Raw genomic sequence first — 7,568 nt, forward strand, 5'->3', positions numbered from 1 at the left:
GACCACATGTTTCAGAAGTATCTTGTGCCTGCAGCTAACCAGGCAGGAGTATGATCACTCATGAAAGCTAGTGAACAAGAAACTTTCACAAAATTGCATTGAAGCCAGTTCAAGACCCAGGTCTAAATGAAGCCTTTTAACTGAAAATGTGTGCCCTACCTTTCCAGGAAAAAAACTAACAGTACAACAAAGAACAGCAGAGTGAATTTAAGATTAGCAGAATTTTAAGACATGATTCRTCACTGATTCCTGGTTAAATGCTAACAAACACTGGACTTGGGGTAAGGACAGCACGTGAGATCTGTCAAGGGTTTTTGCTGTCAAAAACAGTAAGGAAATGGCTGACAGGCAACAAGGAAACATCTCATTGTCAGACGTGTCACCCAGAACAGGAAGGTCCAATTTGTTTGACCCCTAGAATATGCTTAAATATGTGCTGGACAGCACATCAGGCAAACAGAGCAGAAGCTGACACAGCAACTTATTTACTTACCTTCTGCTATCGGTTCCTTAAGGAAATCAGCAATGGTAATACGTTTCTTGAAGCTAACTATTTCTTTAAAGAACTGCTAATTACAGCGCAAGGTTATTATTAAGTTTCTGCAGAGCTCTAAGAAACTTAACTAGGCCATGCAAGCCGGGYATCCACGAGAACGTATTTTCATCTTGAAGACAGGCAGGACCCTGCGAGTCGCTGCTCCCGCAGCAAGCTGGGCACTGCCACGCTCCAGCCCGCGCACCCCTGGCCCCCTCCGCACCACGCCAAAGCGCTCGGGAGCCGAACATGCCACGCCAGCGACAACGTGCTGCAGAGAGGTGGCCCCGYGCCATGTGTCTTCTCGGTACTGAGCTGTCGTCCGCCTTCTCTTAACCAGTTACCTGGCCATATGTAAGGAATTGGGCACAGTAACTGACCTGGACCCACCTAGGCAGGWACACCATCGCCTGAACTACTCATTCCCCCAAGGAATCGAGGAGTCTGGGCAGCTCGCTTCTTTGCTGAAAAATAGCACTTATTATCCCCCATTCCAGAGGGAAGTAAGTACGTAGGAAGAAAAAAAGGAAGGCAGCAACCATGGAGACATAAAAGCATTATGAAGCAAGCATAGCTCATGTCAGAAGAGCGGTTATTCCTCAGATAGGTGCTGCCTCATGTTGTTCAAGAGCAACTGTTCACAGTTCTTCAATTAGAGCACAAAAATTTCCTGYTTGCAAGCCAGCCTTTTCCTTTGCTGCAATGCACTTAGCAGTGCAATTACTCTTGCAGTACTAATTCGTGCAACAAAATGCTTGAATAACAGCACTGCAGGTTCCTTACAAAACCTGACCACTCYGAACTCCATAGTCCAGTTCCTCATGCACCACCTCCCCAGTTAGCAGGTAAAYTGTGCATTCTGTACGAGAACTCCAGCTTTTCTGTTCCAAAAGCACTATAAAGGGCTTAAATACTTAGCAATCAGCTCTCATCATTAAATTACTTCATTTAAGATAACCTAAGAGTTGAGAAGCCAGGTCGGAGGCAAGATCTGCTGTCTTTACACGCACATACACAAGGCCCCATCGTTTTGAATGTAGCAAGCCCCACTACCAACTCCATCAAAGTTTAGCATTTCACGCAAAGCTACCTCTGATGCTGACGGCCCAGCTGACTGAGCAGGCAGTGGTAATAGCAGTAAAATTCAGTATGAACCTGATCCACTGGGAGTCTTGCATATACTCATGTGGATGATAGCATGTGTCCTGCTTACAAAAATCCTTTCACACTGGTCAGGGAAACCATAGACACTAAAGAGAGTGTATGTCCCCACACAAAATACCCAGGAGATGTAGGAAAAGAGGACACATTCACCTCCCTCCACACCCTTTCAGTAAACCATATACACTTATACAGAACTGGGCAGTCTGTCCTCCAGGGCAAGAATAGATGCAATTTATACGTTCACTCAGTGCTGCACAGTGAGCTTATTTCTTGAGTACTGCCTATAACGAAAGTAAATTCACATTCATCCACTCCCAAGAAAATACCTCTGGGTCAAAGCCTTTGTCATCCAAAGCATAATTATTGTCGTTATTTAGAAGCCCGGTCTCCAGAGCTATTTAAAATAGGGCAGAAATGCCACCCATAGGAGCTGCCAGATAAAAACCCAGCAGACTACTGTAGAATCCTGCAGGTACTGTGCTCCTACAGAGAGGAGATTTCAATCCAGTACGAAAAGGCAAGTGCGCCAGGGATACGAAAGCACAATGCAGAGCTCCTGTACTGTGGACGGGAGAGTCAGATCAAGGAGTCACTCTGGGGGGAAGAGCTTCCTCTTTGCGATTTCCCAGAAGGTGGAACGGTCACACGCACATAAAACGTCTCTGGTTGCACCAAGCGCACAAAGCCTCACTGCACGGATTTACAGGCACAACACCTCGTTCCTCCTCTCAAACATCTCAAACATGACTTCAAAATGCCGGCTGTGCCTTTCAGAGGTGCTGAGCACTGGATACRTAGCACTGGTGCTGACGCTTTACCAGCTATAAAGAATTCCTAAGGCAAACAGAGATGCCGCTCCCTACACGTAACAGAGCGGCAGACTGGTCCTGCCCCCTCGGGACTCCTCTCCGYGTGCAGTCCCAGCCCCGACACRGCGCTCGGTACTGTTTCGCTCGACCCTTTTCTGCTCTYYGCTCTTTCCTGTGCATATCCCCGTMSAGGGTCAGCTACCGTCTGGTCCATCACATACGGTTCATGCAGAGTTCTGGGACACATCTGTGATTCGGCAGCCAGGATGTATGTTCTACCATGGCAGCTATTCTGTGCACCAGCTTCCTGCATGGACACACCTATTTTGCAGAACACCTTCTCTCTGCTTAAAATAAACCACTTCCACACTAGGTTACTCTAACAGCCCCAAAACATTACTTTTACTGTCACACTTTAGTTTATTCTATTCTACCTGCCTCATCCAGACAAGCCCCTTCACTTTCTTCACTTTCTGCAAATGAACTGTAACAGCCTTTATGTAAGTCAAGAGGAATTTACCTTTCGGAATAAATTCTCACTCTGWTTTGAGTGACCAAATCATGTTCACACAGAACAAGTCACTGTTGCCTCAAAAAATGAAGTCCCTTCCATTCCCAATCTTGGGAAGTTATAGAAAAAAATTCATACGCAAAACAAGCCCAGCCAACCAAAGTATTCCCTTTTTTCTCTCCTCCCTCTACCAGACCAGGTGCTGATCAGTCACCCTGGCAGTCGACAAGCATTGGGAATACGAAAGTGAACGCGAAGCTTGGAACGGACAAGGGACCCCGAGTACCCCGTGCTGAGCTTTGCGCTACAGGACAAGCGTCCCACCAGGCGCACTTCCACGGAACAGTGGGGACATCCTGCGGCCACTTAGATTATTTACACTTCAGTATTCCCCGTATTATTTTAATTCATTTGTTCAATCCCTTTCACAAATTAAATACAAAGTCACTTAATAATGTAAGAGCCTAAAGATAATCGAATTTGCTTAACTAACCTCCCATCTACCACTTTATGTAACCTGTTATTAACAGTTACTTTGCTCCACCTTGGCATCCAGTGCCTTTCTGTTACCTGTCTTACTCTGGGTTATGTAGTTTGCAAGTGTGKGGGGGGGGAGAACATTTTCCAAGATTGGGCTGGTCAAGATTGCAACACTAACTATGACAACCATGCATACAAGTCAAGAGAGACATTCTAATTTCACTTATTGAGATTTAYAGCAGTGTGAATAAAAGGCATGTAATTCTCAGAGCTAGGCATTCTGCCAAAAGGAAAAATACCATGGGATGAAATGCATGTGTAAAGCACCTAGCAGTCTTGTAAGCTAAGCAACCTCAGGAAAATTAGTGGGCAGTAACACTTGTGAATCTGAACGCAGTTCCTTTCCCCCCCTTCCCTCCGAAAGGGGAGCGATTTGAAGACAGAAGTGTGTGCAGGCTATGAGGCCATGCTCCGCATGGAGCATTCGCCGCAGGAACTCCCACTATTTTTGTACTTACAGGTTGGATGTCAGCTGGGCAGCTCAAGGAAAGGATTTCTCAGCCAGTTCATTGAACAGCTGTGGCTCTGCAAGCCAAGATCACCTTGACTTATTTGCTTATGATCATGTTGACTTGACCACTTTTAAAAAATAAAAAGCAAATGAACTGCAGGTATCTTTGTGGTTTGTATGTGTATATTTTCTCAGTACAGGAAAAAWTTTTTTTTTTAATTTAGATCTTCAAGCTATTTAGCAGCTCTATTTACACTGCCTATGGAGCCAAAGGATGGCCAGTGCCAATCCCCAAGTGCTCCTGTGAAGAAGCTCTACTGTCTGCACAGCCCAGAATTTGGGTTAATTCAGTGTGTCGTTCCAGACGGATACGCAGCCATCTAGAACGTGTTCAAAGCATGTTGCAGCTGCCTGACCCACTCAGGAGACTGTTCCTGCGTGTGTCTTCCTTAAAGAGAAGCARCCATTCCACCTTTCCGTGCAAGACRTTCGTGTCTTCCAGCAGGACTAGACCTTGCTCTTTGCAAGTCAGGAGAGGCATCCACTCAGGCAACAGACTGCAGGGGAGACTGTGCTCCACACAGGTGGTTCACTGCTCTGGAAATCAAAGCTCATCCAAACAGATGGAGGTGACACAGCATTTGTCACCTCCAAATTCCATTGTCCACTAAGTCGAACCTTCAAAACAATCAACCTTAAACTGATTATTAAATCAAGGCAGTTTAGATTATTCTGTGTGTTGAACAGTCTGCTTAAAAACTGTGTGGAAATTGCACAGGTGAAGGTTGTGCAGATGTTAAAGTGGAGGTAAAGATCTAGTACCCGTGCCCAATGAGAGCTCAAAATGACGCAAATGATCGATACAGCTCAAATCTACTCTTACAAAACACGCCCCTCATCTTCTCTCATGCTCGTCAACTACAGCAACACTAAAACATACATAATAATGCATCTTGARAGGGCATTTTCCACGTATGCTCTCACTAAAGACTTTTGCCATCAAAGTATTCATATACACACAAAATTTAGACACAGTTTTTACCTGTGGGTTGAACCTGAGTTTGCTCAAACCCAGTGTAGGGTGGACCCAGACCCACCTGTCACATCCTGTGCATGCACCCGCAGCGCCGGTTGCAGAGCTCGGGACTGATAACATTCCCGTATGACACTGTACTTCCCAGGACTATCCCCTAGCTGTTCTGCCAGCTCCAACGCACGGCGATCAGCCGGCCTGTGCAACCCTGCCGCTGCGCCCCCACCGCTCCGTGCCTGCGGCGCGCTGCGCAGGGGCCTCCCCGCGCCGGGCTGCGCTCGACCCCCSGGCACGGCTGGGCTCTGCCCGAGGCTCCCGCYGCCCTGGCTGCCCGAGTCTGCCGCRGAGGCTGCGGAGAGCCCCTCAGGGCAGAGCAAAAATATCCCTGCCGCACTTAACCTACAGAAAGCAGCTTTCTAGGTAAGAAAAGGGTACAGTTGTTAAAAAAAAAAATAAAACAACAGGAAATATGAGAGGTGGTTGGAGCAGCCAGAAGAGCCCTATTCAGCTTTATGTGGGATTTTGCCACGGTAAGGGAGGTGAGAGGGAGTGCGCAGAGGCACGCTGCTTCGTCCTCAGACAGCCGTGTGCCACGCGCGGAGGGCCGCTGCCCCGCAGCCTCCCGCTCTGCACGCGGAGCAGCTGCTGCTTTTTCTCCCCGTTGGCAGCACTACCGGGACCCAAGCGCGCACCGATACGGCACCGTGCCGCCCCGGCGCCGGGCTGCGCAGCTTTGCGGGGCGTTGCTCCGCATCAATCTCCTCAACGTAGTACACGGGAACCAGTGAGAAACACCTGTGGGAAAAAACAGTGGGCAAATCCACTATCAAATTCATCGATTCTTCTCCAGCCTGCAAAGGTTTCTGCTGAAGAGAGGTGCTGAGCTGCCAGTGAATTTTCAATGAGAAAGATAATCTGAGGCCAAAACAGCTTAACAAACAACTCTGCACGGATTTTACTGAGCCCAGGTCTCCCCTAGTGCTTGTATAAGCTCTTAACAGCACGAGGGGAAGAAAGGAAACCGGGGGGAGCCAGGCAAGGGGGCATCGTCTTCCCACAGGAGCTCCGCRATTTTTGGAACGACGTAATCTGATGCGCAGACGGGGCAGACACCAGACAGTTTTCAGTGTAACACTGGATTCCGAAACTAAGCRCAGCGGACAGGAAGCTTCCGGACGGCTACTGAAAAGACTCCCGCAAGTTATTAAAGCTGTTAGGCTTAATCCCTCAGAGAAGAAAGATTCAGCGGGTAGCACCGCCCCAGCGGGCAACGCCAGCCCTCGCGGCACAGCGCAAGCACCCGCCGCGCGGCTCCGCGCAGCACGTGATCTAAGCGTCCCGGCTGCTACGAAGACAGACGCTCAGCGCTACCCCACGTCTTGAAAACAAACCCACACCGGGGAGCGTGCCGCTGCAGTGCAAAGCACTGGCCCGGGAAATAGTAGAACAGTTGAATAGTCCACAGAAATAATAGAAATAAAACGAAACATACCATGCAGGAGATACTGCAGCCTTTTCTATGAGTCATCTACAGCTGGCCTGCAGGGGAAAAAAAGAAAAATGTGGTTTTTAATGACTGCAAACTGATCAGCTGGAGAGATGCTGATTTTAAAGACCAACGGCACTTTCCTGCGCCTGTACACAGTGTGTTTAGCATATCTGATAAACAAAATATGTCCACACTTCCAACAGCGTGTGGATGCTGCTAGGCCCGAAAAGTCAACGGCAGCAAAGGCCAACGGCCCCGGCGGCGCAGGTGGCGAGTGCCGCGCTGGCCGGGGCAGCCGGGCGCGCGGCTCCCGAGCACCGCAGCTCTGCAACGGGGAGCGCAGCGGCAGGGTCCCGCGGGCAGCCGAGCACCGGCCTCCGCGAGGCGCACCCGCCGCCCGAAGCAGCCCGGGCTCTCACCCCACTGCTCCCGGGGCCTTGCCACGGACCACCCCCACAGCCTGCGCTACTCCCGAAGCAGCAGCAAAAAAGTAAAATTCTTCCAAAAAGCAAAACTTCCAGAAAACSGAGTTTTGCCACATAGAAGACGAGGACATTCTGAGAGAAGTCCCTTGCATTAACTCCTCAGGGGGGCTGATACAAGCTGATATTTTGCCTTTGTAGATTTTTTTCTTTTTTAACTACCGTGCATGCTTCGAGACCTGGGCTAACGAGGAGCGGCTGACTGCCCCGACCCCTGCTCCTGCTGCTGCTCTGGAGCGCAGCCTCCCGCTCCCGTCCCGCTGGGGCTGCTTCACACCGCAGGCCCTCTCCACCGACCGGCAGGAAGAGTCCTAAAAAGGCGCAACGTGGGACGGCGGTAACGCTAGAGCGCGGGATTTATAAATCAGCATTTCTGAAGGAAACCCTAAGCCCGTCTGAGCAAGAGGCGGCACGAAGCGCGGACACGAAGCGCGGACACGGCAGACACCCTGTGCTGTGCTGCGCTGCTCCGCCGCTGCTGGGATGCGTTTGCATTTCTAAGGAGAAGAAAAAAGAGAGGAGAGGAGAGGAGAGGAGAGGAGAGGAGAGGAGAG

This window comes from Rhea americana, unplaced genomic scaffold, assembly GCF_003343005.1.
Source record: "Rhea americana isolate MKP2758 unplaced genomic scaffold, rheAme1 scaffold_12, whole genome shotgun sequence".
NCBI classification, from domain to species: domain Eukaryota; kingdom Metazoa; phylum Chordata; class Aves; order Rheiformes; family Rheidae; genus Rhea; species Rhea americana.